The sequence below is a fragment of the Lissotriton helveticus genome, chromosome 7, assembly GCF_964261635.1.
Source record: "Lissotriton helveticus chromosome 7, aLisHel1.1, whole genome shotgun sequence".
NCBI classification, from domain to species: domain Eukaryota; kingdom Metazoa; phylum Chordata; class Amphibia; order Caudata; family Salamandridae; genus Lissotriton; species Lissotriton helveticus.
This window is the reverse complement of record NC_136068.1, coordinates 1197067133-1197086002: the sequence shown is the minus strand read 5'-3', so window position 1 is coordinate 1197086002 and position 18870 is coordinate 1197067133. Positions and strand designations below refer to the sequence as shown.

The following is an 18870-nucleotide window of genomic DNA, read 5'->3' as shown; positions in this document are numbered from 1 at the left end:
TAAGCACTAGATACCGCATACTTTCACCCCTACAAAATGGTTAAAGCACGTCATCTGAGTTCAAGTATCTGCATGTATAGCGCCGAAGAACATTCTTAATGTGTTCGCAGAGAACAGCGCTTCTTCGTTCAAGACCTCTTCAGTTCAAAGTTATTTATGTGGCAGCCGGGTACAGAGTGCCACAGTTCTACAAGCGCCCAATGAAAAGCGTGCACAAGACACAAACTACTTCAAGATAACAAATTACCATAGCTCATATGGCCAGAGACTGCAACGCCTAATCGCTGTACATAACAGGCGTCACCTAGTACACCAACGTAATGGAGCTCAACTAACTGCTCCGGGAGAATGAAGAGCTGGGTCGGCCCTGCTGGGACTTGACCTTGTGACCTGTAGGTCACACCCGAGGTCGCTTCACACGCCAAGCCATCCCATAGGCTCACCAATTAAACACGATGACGACATTTCAGCCATAACCAGACACACCTGAGGGGGTAACGTTGCGAAACTTAACAGCAAAACACGAGCTTTAAAGTACCATGGAAGGTACTGCTCGTCACAAAATGCACATTATGGCCAAAAATATTAAACCATATACGCTGGAAACACATACGGAATTAGGACACTGACCACAAAGGAACATACCGCGGCCATTCCAGGCACATACATGAAACCATGGACACGTCAATACGTTCACAGCAGCTTCATCAGCAAACAGTGTATTACAATGTGAGGAAAGAGGCGCTTTTTTATTATTAATAAAGAATGTGTCTATGAAACCAAGCTATTTTTAGGTAGGAACTAGAAGCGCGTGCAGCAGGTATGATGACGTCAGAGGTTTCCGCTATAGGGCTTAGTGCAGGTGGGAAAGAGCAGGGGCACAGAGGGGGTGATGAAAACACTGGGCAAGAGAGGGATGACTAGGGCGACAGATGAGCACACGGGACAGGAAGGTGTGATGAAAATACATGTGAAGGAGAAGAATGAGAACAGAGGGGTGCAGGGGGCAGCGAGGAGTGGTAGACGAGTACACAGAGTGGAAAACGGGACAGGAAGGGTTGATGAAAACACTGGACAAGAAGAGGGATGACTAGAGAGGCAGATGAGCACACAGAGTGCAACACAGGGGGCAGTAAGGGGTGAAGAAAACAGAGAAAAAAGAGGGATGACTACAGGGGGCAATTGAGCACACAGAGAGGAACACAGAAAGTTGTGATTAAAATACAGGGCAAGGAGGGGATGAGAACAGAAGGATGCTGGGGTGGCAGAAGTATGCACATATGAATGTACGTTAAAAGGGCAGCGAGGAGGGGTAGGCTAGGGAGGCCCGAGGCATGGTGGAGTGATGCGCCCAGGTCCAGCCCTCACCTCTCCGGACATACCAAGACCCGGACATACCCTGCCCCCGTGACGTAATCAGATGGCTCTGGAAGCGCTATTCGAGCAATGGAAACCAGTGGAATAAAAATCTGAAAATATTAGTCAATAAAGGTATTAAAAAACTTTTGACAGAAAAACAATCAAGTGTCTATCACCATCCCCTTACTAAACATGGGTAGTGCGTCTAGTTACACCCCCCAAAATAAAGACTGAGACAACACAGCCTCACAGCTCTTCTAACCGCCAGAAAGCAAAAGCGTCGAGGATTAAAGGTTTAAGCTTTAATTGTACTGCTAAGTCGCTGACCTGTGTCCCAGCAAGGGGTCAGTCTTGTAGGGAGCGCAGACATCCTCGTTGCTTCTAGCGCCCCGAAGCGGCAAGAGGCAGCGCTGCATCATCGGGAAGGCACCAGTTGGTAGCACTATCATCGACTGCATGATAGAGCCCTGGTCCCGCTAGAGTAGGGGGAATCCCCCGAACCCGTTGAAGGGGTGGATACCGGAGCAGAGCGGGGGCAGCACAATAATGGTAGGTGAGAAAAGGGGCACCACCGGTCACGTGAGGCCGGCAGAAGAATGAAGAAAGGGGGAGAGATGAGTGGCAAACTGAGCCAACATCTGACAACACCTAGTAGGGGAATTTAGTGAAATGTCAGCTTAAAAAGCAAGAGTCTCCACTCAAACAAGCATTGGCTACAATTTCGCAAGACGTGCGGTCGCAAGACGCGCTCTGTGGATGGGGAGTGGCGAGCAAGACAGAGAAGCAGAGCGAGCCAGCGATGCGGAGGAAGAGATAAAGGCAGCTGCGTTCGTGCACGCGAGCATACACACAAGCTTTAGGCCAGGAAAAGCTTGTGAGTAGCACTTTGAAAACTCCCTTACTAAAGTCAAGCAAGCAGCGCATGCGCTGCTCTAGGATCCACCTAAAAAAGGCCCTGCGAGATGAGGTCTTCAGGGCCTAATAAGTCTCGGTAGAGGGGAGGCCCTGCGCCCCCCATCTCATTCATTTAATTAGTGGCCCTGGGAATGAGGGTTCCCAGGGCCTAATCAGGCTTGGGAGAGGGGTTACAGCCCCCTCTCCCCTTTATTTACAAAAAAAAATGGCCCTGGGCGTGGGGGCCCACCATGTCTAATATAGCTCGGGAAAGTGGGCCACATGGACCCCATCCTCTTCAATGAAAAAAAGTCCCTGAATGATGGGGTCTCCAGGGCCTAGTAAGGCTCGGGAGGAGGGCACATGGACCCCTCCCATTTAAAAGACATTAGATCCTGTAGCCAGCCACCCTTCGCGCACAGCCGATTACCGTGCATTGTGGGATGTTGGCTCTACATTTGGTTGTAAAATATTACTTTGCGTAAAAAAAAAAACTGAAATTCTCTGAAAAAACAAAGGTTAAAACAATGTTAAAGTTAGGTGCGATAACAAAAATATTTTTTTTATGGTAAGAAATTCACACAAAACAAAGGTTAAAGTAACTTTATAGTTTGGTGACTGTCAGTGACAACATTATCGTTTTGAACAAAAAGAAACAATATAAAGATTTAGAACTTGCTCAATACCTCTACACACCTAAGGTGCATTTGGAGCACATCTGTTTTGTAAACACTTTATACCGATTAGCTGGACACAGCCTGTACAGAATTAGTTAGAAAGTAATATGGTAGTTACCTGCCAATATGTAAACTATAACACAAACTAACACACTCATGGGATGATGTCATCAATGATGTCTTTTGAGTTGTCATCAGTGGTGTCATAAATAATGTCATTGAACATGTGAAGTAATATGTGAGGTCATAAGCAGTGCATGGCGGGCCACAAGTTATATTTAGCTCTGCTAACTATAACTGGTTAATTTTTTGTTGTTGTTTTTTTTCAGATTAAAATGTTAATGTTGTCACTGACATATTCACCTAACTGCTACGTTGCTTTAACCTTTGTTATATACATATATATATGTGTGTGTGTGTGTATATATATATATATATATATATATATATATATGTATATATATATCAATCAATCTCAAATCTTCCTCTTATACAAGCCACTTAACTCAGTAGCGGACGTTGCTGAAGCCTTAGGATCACTGCTTGAACCTTACATACACTAATTGAGCTTAACTAACTTAAGTGACTTTACCTTCTATCTTGACTCCATCATGGTTTTGGAAATGATTATAAAGTTTGGTTTCTCGCAGTTGATCAATGTTCCAAAACATTTGGTAGCATACATGTTAGTTGCTATTTTTACCATTTGAAAAAATTCCCGGAGACCCTGCCTTTCCACTTGTATGATCTGACCATATTGTAATTGCCTTTAAATTAAGGCCTCCTCCTCTTAATAATACACAGTGAGCTTCCATCATTAAGGCCGCTCCCACACCTGGAATAAAATCACTAATGAAAATCTCTCGATACAAGCCTTGTGCACTGCCATTATCTGCGGAACAGTGTGGCCACTAAGAACTCAGTGTCTAACTTATGCCCTTGATATGGTGGTTGCATTACATGAACATAAGCCAAGACGTAATAGCACATCTACTCCTTGGTTTTTAGGTCTTGCCTAGTGCTGCAGCGCTCCTGCGCTGCTCGCTCTGCGTGGCATATTGTAGTAGGGCATGTCTTAGAAGTGGAATGGAAGCCCCGCCTATCTTTTTCATTGCGTGGCTTCATCGTCCATGGTAAACACTGGCTTCCGATTGAGAATGAGGCTTCTTAGTCCCTCCTTGTTACCGCCCTGTCTCCTTTTAGGACCGCCCATCAGGACTGGATCGTTTACTTGAGGGGTTACACGGTCTCCTTCATAAGTCTGAAAGCACAATTTTTTTAATTTGTAGGCACGGGGAATTAAGTGATTTGCCCAGAATCACAGGATGTTGAGCCGACGCCGAGACTCGAACCTGGCTCCCCAGCTCCGAAGGCGGCAGCTCTGGCCGTTGCGGAATTAATGGAATTAAGTAATCCACATTCTGATGACCTCACAAAAATAGAATGTTGTGATCCACAGGGTCATGTCACATTATTGTGATAACCATTCACTATATAAATTACATAATTTATAGCCATTGTATGCACAATTATCTAACGTGAACATCCGGCATGTTGCGGTCCTCCGGGACTCACGTTGGGCATCCTGCACTAGGGAGACAACGCTTAGAAACAGACTTGCAGCACTGTAATATGTACATTCGTAAGAGCTCTATTATGGTCTATTCTTCACAAGAAGTACACCGCAGAAACGGTCTGTTTCTCTCAGAATTTATCAAATCTGAATTCGATTTTATTGTTTGGAGCGGGGCGGGCATGCGAGATTAAGAATAATAAAAATGCACTCTGTGAGGTTGTAATAGCGCCATTTGAGCGTTTCTGGTCACACTTTACATCATTCTACCTTCCTTTTAAACCATGCACGCACCCCGTTGCTAAACACTACAGTCAATAACCCCCCACCCCACACACAGTCTCCCAAACACTGCAGATCAAGCCAGCCCTGACCCCCCCCTCCTCGCTCCATCTCAGTGCTACCGCCTCCCACTCAATAAGTCCCCACTTTCCACCCCTGGTCACCAGGCCTTGCCCTCCGCTTGGAAAGCCAAAACCTACAGACACCATCTATAAATGTTTAGACGCCCGCACTCCGCCCCTCGCAATTAAAATTCCTCCAACTGCAAACAGCAAAGGGGTGGGTTTATTATTTTGCTCTGCAGCGCCTTCCACCATTAATGTGACACATTAGCGCTATCTCAAGCTCGGTGCTATTTTTACTTGGCACCCTTAGACGGTCCGGGCATTTTTGCCCACTTCCCCTGTTCTGTTGGATGAAAATAAAACTGAATTAGCTAAAGGTGCAATGTATGACGAACCTGAGTCATGCCCTTGCCCTGCCACGGGGACAGCCCTCGCTCACCACACCATGACGCCATCAGGGCCCTCCACGGGTATAGCATCGTACACCCCCGCCCCTGCCACAGGGCTAGGAGGCCTCTTGCCCCAGTTTACTACAATGTCGCCTGGTTGCTGGGCCGCTAACAGACCCCGCAGGGCCCCAACACCCACCCCTTACATTGACACGAAGCCAGCTGGGCCCTCATTTCTCACAAGGGCACAACTGAGCACTTTCCCTGCCACAGCAACAGAAGGCCCCTTGAGCGCTCACCAACAGGCCAGCAGGGCCCTCACATCCCCAATTGAACAGAAGAGCACTTGCCCTCCGACCCTCACCCTTCCACAGGACCGAGAGCGTCCCCTCAAGCCACAAGGCTGTGCGTGCTACTGAAAAGTAGGCTGTGTAACTCTAAATGATAACCATGGGACCCATTATACGCGTATCTCGCTGTGACTCAGATTACAAAGCGAGCCTGTGTGAGTACAGTCATCCCCTTGCACAGCCACACTTAGGTTTTTTATTATTATGTTTTTCTTCTTACACATTGGTCGCATATTTGTGCAAAGTTGCTAACGATTTGTGTCATTTTATTGTGCCATTTTTTATGTGATTTTACGTGTTTCTATGCTGACTCAAATATGTTAACGGTTATCTCATGGTGGTAAGATCCACCCTTTTATGATTTTTACAAATCAAATAAAGTATTATTATATATACTGTGTGAGTAAATTGAACAGGTAAGTAAAGTAATCGTACAATGAAAGAACAAATCAGCCGAGTAAACATCAAATAAGGGAAAAGAAAATCAACCTTGGGAAAAATATACAGAGGCAAAAGGGCTCAGCTCCTCCTGGCAAGAAGACAGGGCTGTCAATGGTGCTGGGGGTGAGGTGCAATCTGTGAGGGGCACAGCTGGGCATATATGACATCTAGGATGTTCCAGAGGCAGATAGGAGGTCGGGGTGGTGTGGGGCAAGTACCTGGCCTGGTTGGATTGACCGCTTTGAAGTAGGCCAAGTAGGCCCTGGGGAGGTAGTGCGTCTGCAAGTTGCTGGAAGGGAGGCCCGGCTTTGAGGCAAGGAAGAGAAGCCAACCTGAGCACAAAGCCCACCTGGGCCAGGCAGATCACCAGACACAAGGCCCACCTCGAGACCTACACCTGGGTATATAACCACACCTAGCAAGGCAAACCCCCAGTTGCAAAGGCTGTCTCTTCCATGCAGAACTCTGGACACCAAAGCCCCCGCCAGATGCAAGGCCTACCTCAGCCAGGGAGACACATGGATCTAAAGACCCCCTCAGCAAGGCAGACTGCTAAACATAGGGCTCACTTTGCCAGGGACTCCACCAGATTCAAGGCATACCTCAGTCAGAGAGTCTTATGGATCTAAAGTCCACATCAGCCAGGCAGACTGCTGTGTATACAGCCCACTCCGCAGGGACCCTCCAGATGCAAGGCCCACCCCAGCCAGGCAAACCCTTGAAAGGAAGTGTTGCCTCAGCCAGGCAGACCCAAAAAGAAACTGTCAGCTCAGCCATGACATTAGCTGGAAGCAAGGCCATGGTTTGGTGGGCCAGGCAGAAGCCAGGAATTAGGAACACAAAACACCCAATCCAAAGCAGCTCTAGAAAGGAAAGCTGGTTTCAGCTAAGAAAAGGATATCAGAATTTTCGCACAAAATTAGGACTACCAAGGACGCGAGGCTGGTCAAGGAACATTCGCCGGGTCAAAGGTCTCGCACAGTCTTCAGCAGAAAAGTACAGGTTGTGGGTGGCTGGTATGCCGTCCTCCTTCCATCCAAGATATAAAATATATGGAGCTTTATAGGAACTAAATAACGCACTTTCATTGCTTAGTCCATTGTGTGCAATCCCTATAATTAGCACCCTACTCTGAATTATAATATATATCTTGGGTTGGTGTTGACAAGTAGGCGGATGTAATTATCAGCTTGTCCACTTGTTTGTTGGTATTTATATTCAGGACTGGTGCCTCATAATTATAACACCGGAGGCATTATATAGTTGTCTATGTGATTCTATGTGACATTTATTTTGTGATACATAATTGTTTTATATGTTTGTTGCACTTTATTGAATGTATGTATGTATTTGCTAATTATTTTGTGTGTTTTTGATGACATAAGAAAAACATTCTTGAAAAAATTGTTTTATAAAGTTCCAATTCATTCAACTAAATGGTTGTTCAACCTAGTAATTTGTCTGACTCGGCGGTGTACTATTTAAAATTCAACCTGTTCGGCCATCTGTTTTTGTTTACCCAATAGTAGCGGTCCAGGCCGGTCAGTGACAGGACCCAAGCCTTTCTTTGTTTTCCCTGGTCCTCCTGGGGAGGTAGGTCTTGCTGAAGGCCCCATGGGGCACTGCCCCTGGCAGCTGAACAGCTTGTATCTGACAGCGAGCGTCTCTATTAGGACGGTTAACCTCAACGAGTTTTGAGTGACAGTCCACGGTATATGAGGAAAAGTTCCTAAATTTAAAGCATTGCCCTGAAAATAGTCCCACGCGCTCCCAGACGCGTCAGTGGAGCTGGAGGCTTAGGGTGCAAGCTGTGCCACCCCCGCTGGCAGCGTGACTTGGGCAGCACCTTTGCGTGCCTGGTTCGGTAACCGGAGCAGGGCCTGGACTCTGTAGGAAGCACGAGGGGTCCGTGCTTGGCTCCGGAGACAAGGAAATGCAAGCATATGCAATGCAATAGGTCACGCATTTATGCAAGTTTAAGCTATTGGCATTGTAAATGGCAATGCCTTTTATTTATGTTTTAAAACAAAAATAAAAGCATTGTTATTTGCAATGTGAATAGCTCAAGCTCGCATAAATGCGAGACCTATTGCATTGCAAATGCTTGTTAAATACGCTAAGAACTTTGAAGCAAAAATGCTGTAGGTTGGAACAAGCATGGAGTTAAGTCAAGTCAAAAAGTCCTTTATTTGTGTTTTTCATAACCATAAAGTGCTATATATAAAATGTTCTTTTTACAAAATGTTCCATTTACAAAAGTTACAAAAGTATTTGTCTTTTCCATAAAATAATTTACATTAGCATTGGAAGTGTTTAACATAAATATTAAGCACTCATTTCTGGTAAATTAATTTTGTTAACATTTTTAAAAACTGCCCCTTTGTGTGGCCATTTGGCTATTGTAGATCTGCTTTTCGGAGTAGGTTACTTATTAGCAAGAAAAATGTTACGCTTCTGCAAATCAATATGTTGGATGTGCCCTCCATCCAGAGGATTACAGCTTGCTAACAGGTGCGAATATGTGGATCATTAAAAATTTGTTTAAGGAGTGTCATTCTTATGTCCTTGACTGTGGGGTATACACACATCAAATGACATCTATTCTTTACAGTATCCACATAAACAGCAATTTGCGTTTTGGTTTTTGCCTTTCCTTGTTGGTAGCAAATCCTTCGAATCATGTACTCCTAATTGGTACAGGTAAAGGCTTCAGTTCCACCTCTGCCTTCGGGCCATGATTGACACTGAGAAGATGTTTCTAACACCCGCCTCCTGGCTCGGCACCGAAACACATGGCTTAGCCTTCTGACCTGGGATCGAGTCGGCCAAAGTCGGGCACCGAGCCAAAACCTTCGGGCTCGAAGCCGAAGACTGTTTCGAAGCCAAAATCCTCGACACTGAAATCAAAAACTGCTTTGGAACCCAAACCTTCCACACTGAAAAGTAATTCCACCCCGAAGTCCTCGGTGTCGAAACCGAAAAGTATTCCTCTGAAGCTGCAGGATCCGATTTTTAACGTCCCACCTCCCAAATCTGACCCAAAACAAAAAGAACTTTACATTAATCTTGATACAGGACACCATCTTACTAAACTGCCTCAGAAGTGTAAACCTGAGTCAGAGGACATACATTATACCATTCCTTCAAAGAAGAAGAATGGTGGTACTAACCCTTCTCCTCCTCCTCCACCACGTCCCCATACCCATTCACCACCTTCTCCAGCATTATAACATTTACTTAGCACACCAACTAACTCTCCACCACCACAGCATGTTGATGATGATGATGGAAATACTCATTTACCTGTAGATCCCTGGAAAGACTACAATACCGACTCACCTACAGACATTGACCCAGACCTATACCCTGCTAAGCCTTCCCCTCCGGATGACAATGTAGGGTATTTAGAAGTACTTGCTAGTGCTGCAGAAAATCACAGGGTACAACTACATAAAGAATCCCTAGAAGAAAAATTCTTGTTCGAAGTTCTGAGTGGTACACATAGATCCAGTCAGAGACTCTATGCTCAAAGGCATGATGAGACATGCCGATGATATATTTAAAGACCCTGTTCATGCTCGTATTCTCACTCTCAGAATAAACAAAAAATATAAGCCTGCTCCGTCGGATCCAGTTTTTATCAAGATGCAGTTACCATTAGACTCACTGGTTGTCTCTAATGCCCATAAATGGGCCAAATCACAAACCTAGGGGATGCCTACCCTCCCGATAAAGAGTCAAAATTATTAGATGCTTCTGGTAAGCGATTAGCCGCCCAGACAGCAAATCATAGGCGTTTTGCCAACACCCAGGCCCTATTACCCAGGAATGATAGAGCGCCCTGGGACGAAATGGAGCAATTGCTCCAATATCTCCCAGATGAGCACAAAGCTAAAGCTCAGGATTTAGTACAAGAAGAAACGCTCATCTATAATTCCTCTATTAGATGTGCTTTAGATACTGCTGACACCGCAGTTCGAGAGATTGCACGCCTGGTTAAGGATTTCCAGTTTTAAACCTGAAGTCCAACAATCCATTTTGAATACTCCATTTGATAAAAAGCATCTCTTCGGGCCCAAAGTAGATCAGGCTTTGGAGAAAATGAAAAAAGACCCTGAGGTAGCTAAATCAATGGGACCCCTACAGTCTCCTTCAAATCAGGGCTCCTTTCATCTCTCTTTCTACAGTGGGGGTTCCAAGACCACATCCTCCGACAATAATGCACCCTCCTACAAAGGCAACAATCAATCTTCCTCCTCAAGAGGCTTTTTTAGAGGTAGGATACAGCGGGTACGGTAAAGGTAGGGGCAAGGGTTCAACTCTATGTTATTCCCCTTCCCCTATCAAACAGTGACTTCCCTACCCTTCCCCCGATCATTTAACACCTGTTGGGGGACATCTTCTACAATTCCTCCCCATTTGGCAATCCATAACTACAGACAAATGGGTGTTAGGAATAATCCAACATGGTTATTGCCTGGAGTTTATCACCAATCCTCCAAACATTCCACCTGCTTCTCACAAAATGTCACCAGAACATTTACACCTGCTTAAACAGGAAGCCCAATCTCTCTTGCTAAAATGAGCCATACTGTTACAATTTCAAGGGTCAGGCGTGTACTGTATTTTCTAATTCCCAAAAAGGGCGGCTCCTTGAGGCCTATTCTGGACCTCAGAGAACTAAACCACTACATGCTGTCAGAACATTTCCACATGGTGACACTTCAACAAGTGCTCTCACTTCTGCATCAGGGCGATTTTATGTCAACTCTAGACTTAAAGGATACATATTTCCACATTTGAATTCTCCCCCCTCATTGCAAGTATCTCAGATTTATGATAGCGGGTCAACATTACCAATTCAAAGTACTACCTTTTGGAGTCCGCTCTGCTTCCAGAGTATTTACTAAATGTCTGGCAGTAGTCGCAGCTCATCTGAGAAGACAGCACATCTATGTCTTCCCATAAATGGACAACTGGCTCATCAAAGCCAGCACTTACCAGACCTGTCTCCAATACACTCAAGCCACAATTGACTTACTACACCAACTAGGGTTTACAGTGAATGCGTTGAAGTCTCATCTGCAGCATTCCAACACACACACTTATCTGGTAGCCCCCATAGACACTCAAAAAGCTCTAGCCTCTCCCAAGGTAGTCAGAATTATCAGTGTTCAGTCTCTTCTCACTCAGTTTCAGCCCAACCAATCATTACCAGTAAGAGTCTTCATGCAACTGCTTGAAATTATGGCGAGTTGTATCGTGATAGTTCCCCATGCAAGACTTCCCATGCGTCCCCTTCAAGAATGCTTAGCAAGTCAGTGGAACCAGTCGCAGGGTCAATTGACCAAACTAGTGTTGGTAGATGACCACACCCATCGCTCTCTGCAGTGGTAGAACCCACAAAATGTATCCGTAGGGCAGCCCTTCATCGACCCTGTTCCACAGACAGTGTTAACAGCAGACGCATTGCTCACTGGTTGGGGTGCTTACTTACACAATCACGCAATCCAAGGGTTGTGGAGTCTAAAGCACAAAAGTCTCTATATAAATCACCTAGAACTAATAGTGTTTCTAGTGCTCAGAACCTTTCAAATTCACCTCATATGCAGCGCTGTCCTAGTCCGCACGGACAACATGATAGCTATGTACTATAAACAAAAACAGGGGGGGAAACACTCTCTTCAACAGTCATGCCTAGCATAAGCCATCTGGAAATGGCCTATACACCACAAGATTTATCTCCAGTCAGAACATCTTCCAGGAGTAAACAATCAGATTTCAGACCTTCTCAGCAGACAGAGGCAGCAAATCCACGAGTGGGAACTTCATCCCCAAGTTCTCCTCCCCTACTTTCAGGAATGGGGATTTCCTCACATAGATCCGTTCGCCACAGCACAAAACGCAAAATGCCCAAGCTTCACATCAGGTTCCCACACCTGCTCTCAAAAGGCAATGCCCTATGGATGAACTGGTCAGGGATATTTGCTTTACTCTTTTCCCCCTCTCCCACTCATTCCGCTGGTAGTTCGGAAGCTCCGGCAAACATCCCTCACACTGATTCTCATACCTCCCACATGGGCAGGTCAACCCTGGTTCACCACCCTGCTGGAGCTGTCAGTAGTTCCACCCTAAAAGCTGCATCTCACCTACAGTCTCCTCATCCAGAGCTATGGAGAAACCGGGCATCCAAATCCCAAAGAACTCAACCTATTAATCTGGCTCCTGAAGTCATAGAGTTGGGTTATTTACAATTACCACCAGACTGTATGAATATCCTAAAAGAGGCTAGAAAGCCTACTACTAGGGCATGTTATGCAGCAAATTGGAAACTATTAGTTAGCTATTGTAACAATAACAATATCACTCCTCTTGATCCTATTATGCAGAACATCAACTTTTATATGTTACAATTACAGTAATCAGGACTAGCCTAAACATCCATTCGCATACATCTAGCAGCAGTAGCTGTATACTTACAAAACAAACAACACTTATCTCTATTTAGAGTACCCACGATTAAAGCCTTTATGGAATGATTAAAAAGGGTGATACCACCAAGAGTCCCACCTGCACCAGTATGGAACTTAAACATAGTCCTTACAAGGCTAATGGGTCCACCATTTGAACCAATGCACAGGCGTCGATTACAATTCCTCTCATGGAAGATTGCTTTTCTCATCCCAATCACTTCACTAAGGAGAGTTGGTGAACTCCAGACATTAACTATACAAGAGACTTTCTTTCAGCTTCACAAAGACAGAGTGGTTCTTCAAACCTATCCTAAATTTCCTCCTAAAGTAGTTCCTGCCTTTCATATCAATCAGTTGAGTTACCTGTTGTGAGAAGTTGGTCTGATGTATGATGTTCACTATTCTAGTGAGCACCTTGTATCAGTCCAAACAATCCCTTATGATGGTGGTTGTAAAGTCAACCTTATAGACAAGCTATCCTAGGGGTAGCATGGACTAAGCAGTCTTAGGCTAAACTCAAGAGGGCATGTGAAGCCCGCTGTTTTACCATATGCAATCCTGTAATATCAAATGAAAGGACACCACACAAGTTATATATTATAAAAATATATGTATTTATTACTAGAATAATCCTCTGTACTCTTATGAGTGCAGAGGCACAAGCGTTTAAACAAAAGCACAGTTAAACATATGAAAATTGCACAATTATGGATAGGCCCGGTGGCCACTCAAACCATATATTAAATAAGTGGTATAAGAACCGCTTTACGAACAATGGTAAGGCCTAGGGCCTTGGGAATCGCTGGGACTACACTGGACTAACAGTAGTTAGGACGGGAGTAGCCCGCGGGATTCGGGTGCAGTGCTAAAAGCACACGCATGCACCAATGCAAAGTCAATGGTGCGTAAAAGTTATAAATGTACTGCTTTGGAAGTCTTCCGACTGGACTAGAACTTAGCCACTTAAAACTAGGACACTAGAGGTGTAAACCTACTACAGGAGCAACGGTGTTCAATCATTACCTCACCCACAGGAAGCGGGTGCATAGGTGCCAAAGTGTGTCGGGTTTCGTCGTGTAGATCTATGGAGCCTGGAGATGAAGATGCTGCAGGCAGCCAGGAGAGAAGAGTCCGGTTGGATCCAAGGGTGGATCGAAGATGTGAAGTACCTGAAAGCAGAGGGGACAGAGTCTGGGTCACTAGCCAGTGACCAGGAAGGAACCAGGAAGGAACCAGGCAATGTCGGGCGCAATGAGGTGGTTGTCGTGAAGCTTGTCTCTGCTGCCACGTGGACTCTGGGGCACCGAGGATGACCAGGAGTGGATCACGAGCTGTCCTTTGAAGGCACTCGCTGTCGGCGGTGTCGGCTTCCGGATCTGAGTCAACAGGCCTTGGCAAATGCAACCCACGCAGGAACTGAAGATCGCTTCTTACTCGGACCAGCAAGGTCAGAGAGGTGGCTCCTTTTCAGGGAAGCGAGGGCCAGTCTTGAGCAACCAGACTAGCAGAGTAGTTTCAAAGATTCGTCGTCGTAGAGGCCACTAGCCAATGGGCAAGGGACCGGACAGACGCATCGAGTAGCAAAATGCAAAAGGGCCCCACGCAGCACTCGTTGAGTGTGGAGGGGTGAGCTTCGGTGCACGAGCTGCTTGGGGCTGGGGCTTCTCAAACCCCAATGCACAGCTTCGAGGATACCTCAGGAGGTGCACGGTCAGCACTTCGTAGTCTTTTCAAGATGGCCGATCCCACGTCTCACGTCGCCTCCACGGGTCTCAGCTTTGCTGTGGCTGTGGATCGGGCTGTTGGATGTCTGGGAATCCGGTTCTTGTTGATCTCTGTCGCTCGAGCTCCGGATGGAGCTGGAACAAAGCAAACCGTTGGGCGCTGGATGGTGCCTGTTTGCACAGGGTGGTCACTCCTTGACCACAAGGTAGATTCTTCAGTCTTCCACGTCGAGTGGGATGTCGAAGGGTCCAGAGTTCTGTATCAAAGTTTCAGTCAGGATAAATCTAATGCTCATGGGCACAGCTCCTATCTTTATTACAAATCAAGGGGCTGGATTACCTGCTAGGCCCCTCCTATGGGTGGGACCCAGGAAGGGGGTAGTTACACCCCTTTCCCTTTGTCCAGTTTCGCGCCAGAGCTGGGGCTGGAGTGCCCCAGGACCGGTTTGAACTCGGCTATGCATGGGACACCTTGTGTGCCCCAGGCAGTGTCTAGTTTCACTCGCCCTGCCTGCCTCAACCCACTATCTCCTGTCTGGGGTGGTGTAACACCTCCCTCTGACAGGAAACCCTTTGTCCAGGCCTCCTCTGCCAAGTTTCGGTCAGCAGCAGGAGGCCAGACTTGTGTCGGTGGCAGCAGCATCCATTTTGTGATGCTGGGGCTCTGGTTAGAATTAACCGCGTTTTAGTAAAGTAACATGTCTTCTCCCACTAGAAGGGTGGAATGCTACCCCCGTCGCCAGAACTGGTGAGGGGGTATTTTCCAAAGTGTATGACACCTTACACTTGTTTTGATAAAGCCAAACCAAAGTTAGCAATAACCGCGAGGATTATAATGCACTTAAGAGTATATGGTATGGGAATACCCTGGAACAGCTATAAGGAAATGGTTCTGAAAGCTGCAGACAGGCTCAGCTCATGCTAGAGCACCATCTCACATAAAACCAAGCACTCTGCCTCCAGGATTGTTAAGGCCTGCCATAGGAGTGACTTATAGGTGCATATGTGTCCAGATATAGGTTTAGATATAGGTATACTATATCTAAGCAAGGGGTGATTACACGACCTTGCCCCAGCTGAGTGATCAGCCAGTTGTGTCTGTTTGGATAGCCAGCCAGGGGTGGCAAAACATATGCTGCAGCCCCTGGTAGGCCTGTGATGCACCTATGCCCTGGGTACCTATAGTACACTGTACAGGGGCTCATAAGGTGATCCAATACCCAATTGGTGATGTACCTAAAGTACATGTAGTCCATTTTAAAGAGAGAGCAGATAGCCTGGGGCCCTGATTAGCAGGGTCCCAGGCCAACTGAGTCGAAAACCAGCTAAACACAAGGCAAAAAATCTGGGGTAACCATAGTCAGGTATCCACTTTCCTACACCTGTGTTCTTTCCTCGACCTTATTCTGTAGGAGAACGAGCTCTACACACACTTGATGTTAGAAGAACTCTACTATATTATGTGGAAAGAACAAAAGAATTTCGCAAAACAAAGCAGCTTTTTCACCACTACACAAAGGCAATCCCATATCTAAATCAGGAACTGCATGATGGATCGTGAAATGTATCCAGACATGTTATCCAGACATGTTATGTGAACGCATAAATAACTTGCGAGATAGGGGCTACTATGGCCTTCTTAGGGAATATTCTCCTAGCTGACATCTGTATGGCAGCAACATATTCTACACTGCACACATTCACCAAGCACTATTGTATAGATGTGTTAGCAAGGCAACATGTTCATGTAGGCCAGGCTGTACTTTAAACACTGTTTCAAACAACTGCAGGTTAGCCACCGCTTTGAGAGTATACTGCTGTATAATCTATGCAAAGGATGTGCTCTACAGCTCACATGCCTCGAACGGACATCTGTTCTTGGTATGTCAAGCTGTAGATTCCCATGCGCCACCCGCTTCCCCGGGTACCTCTAGTTGTTGCAGTTCTCACTACATACATACGCATGGACATCTCTATCCTACACTTGCTAACTCCATTCTCATCCTCTGCTGAAAAACAATCTACTATGGAGTTGATGCCCGTGCGCACAATCACTGAAAAGGAGGAGTCACCTTACCTCGTGACTGGAAAGACTCCTTTGAAGAAAAACAACTTGCAAACATCTGGGCTCAACACTAGATGGCAGAAGTATGCAAATCATGTGAATCCACAGCTCTACATGCCAAGAATAGATGCTGACTGGGTAAGTAACATTATCCTTATTGCTAGGTGAAAATGCGCTGATAAGTAGCCATGCGGCTACGTTTGTGTAGGAATTTATTACTGTCCATGCATGCCGTCGTTTGGACAGGATATTTTTATCTTCTAGTAGAGACATTTTCTCTGCTGTGGTGTTAAATACCCTGGTAAATGTTACTCTGTTCACCTTGCTATCCCATGCCTCTTGAACACCTAGTTCCTCTAAGGCTTTTCCCAGATGTTCGCCCCATGAGTTGGATTATTTTTGTTCCTTCGGAGCCTTGATTTCTGCCCAGCATACGTTATTCAGTGTTCTGGGTTCTGAGGCTCGAAACTTCCAACATAGTTTTACAAAGGTGTTCTTTGATATTTCTGGTTCTGAAGTCCGAATTCTAGCCAGATCTGAGCAGGGGACGCAGCTTTGGGGAGACCAAAAACAGCCTTATACACTTTGGTCTGGAGCTCGTTTAGTATTTCAATTTCCTTGCCACAACATATTTCCAAGCCATATAGTGGGTAATATAGGTGCTGCCATCACTTTCTACAGGTGACTGTGAGAAGGGCAGCTCAGTTTCTTTTTCAGCAATGTGTATGCAAAAGTTAAGGATTAGGCATTAGCTCTCATTTCCTTTGTTTGATCCGTGAATTACATGCATCGCCTCAGCATTACTTCCAAGTACTTATCTGAGCCTGCCACTTCAACTTGTTCACCCTTTACGTGCCATTTAAATTTAATGAACTGAGTGTCCACTAGGCGCATCACCCTGGTTTTCTTCCTGTTTAACTCCAAACCTTGCTGCTCAGAAGTAATTTGCCATGTCATTTATGGCTCTTTGCAGACCGATTGAGCTTTGGCTCAAAACCACTATATCGTCTACGTATTGGAGGTATGAGATTGACTCGTTTGCCAGGTTGGGAGAGTGGCTCTCAACTTTTGACAGGTAGCGGTTTATGTCTGCAAGGTAAAAGTTAAATAAACTGTGCCAGCACGCTGCCTTGTTTCAGGCCATGATTGGTGTTTATCTTGGCTGAGACTCAGCTATCATCTCCCAGTTTCACCCGAGCCCAGGTGTCGCAATTTAGAACTGTGACGGCATTGAGTAATTTTTGTGGTGGCCCCCACACTTTCATGTTTTCGATAGTCTGTCGCGTGGAACTCTATTGAGCACCGACCAGATCAGTAAAACATGCAAACAACGGCGATTTTCTTCTTAGTGCTTTTTCTGATAAAATAGACAGGGCTGACAACTTTGTTGTTGGTCCCGTACCAGGCTAAATCCTGTTTGACATTTCAGGATTACACATTTCTCCTACAAACATGCTTAGCTGTGTACTAGAATGTAGGATGCATATAGTGTTCCCTCTACATCGATCAAGGCTATCAACCTATAATTCTCTAACTGGGTGCTGCTTCCGTTTTTGTATATTGGGCGGAATATGTTCCCTTTCCAGGAAGTTGGTATTTCGTTCTGACTGTAAATGTGATTGAAAAGAGGTGCGAAATAATCTGCCCAGTAGGCTGGTGCTTGCTTGAATAGCGCATTTGGGATGCCATTGATTGCTGCTGCTACTTAAGACTTTTGTTTTTTTATAATTCCTTTCATTTGTTTTGTGTTGGTTAGCACATTGGGTCCATAGTTACTTAGCTCAAATGAATCTCCTTCCGGTTTTGTGCTGTCCTTTAATTGGGATTGCAATAAATGATGGAGTCAAGGTATCCTGGCTGATGAGGGGTGAAACCCTGAAACCGGTAATAGGATGCTTGTTTACAGTTCAATTCTGGCCTGGCAGTCCGGGCTGGATTGTTCCCACTGGTCGCAGGGTCAAGACTGATTTGCATATGGCTGGGTCCAAACTGAAATGCATGGTGAGCAAAAAAAGGATGGATTTAGGCTCAGATCTCTGTACTGGGGTTAATGTGTGACATTGTTCTGCATTCTGTTCATCAATTGTTCTTTTTGCATTTGTCACCCCACTGGTATGCCCAGACGTAGGTCCCGTGCTCTCCATGCCACTGGAGTGAAGCTATCCTGGCCGATGAGGGGTGAAACCCCGAAACTGACCCTAGGGTGCTTGTTTCCAGTCCAGGGAGGACCAGGCCTGATAGTTCGGGCTGGACTGTTCCCACTGGGTGCAGGATCAAGACTGATTTGCATATGGTTGGTTCCAAACTGTAATGGCATGGTGAGCAAAAAACGATGGATTTAGGCCCAGATCTCTGTACTGGGGTGAATGTATGACATTGTTCTGCATTTTGTCCATCAATTGTTATTTTTACATTTGTCCTGTAATTGGAAGCTGGAGGTTGTTGCTCTATTTCGTCACTCTTGAACGACTTGCTGTACATGTGTTTTTGTTGTTTTAGGGATTGGTATACATTTTGTGGACATGTTATTTCCATGTTTTTTCACTTATTCCTGCATTTTGAAGCTGTCTCGTTCCTT

General features: G+C 45.6%; 1 protein-coding gene across 3 annotated transcripts in view; it reads left to right on the top strand.

The window, feature by feature from the left end:
• The window catches only part of RHOT1 (ras homolog family member T1), a 688574-nt gene that overhangs the window by 403044 nt on the left and 266660 nt on the right, over positions 1-18870 (top strand). The gene's annotated exons all lie outside the window — the stretch shown is intronic.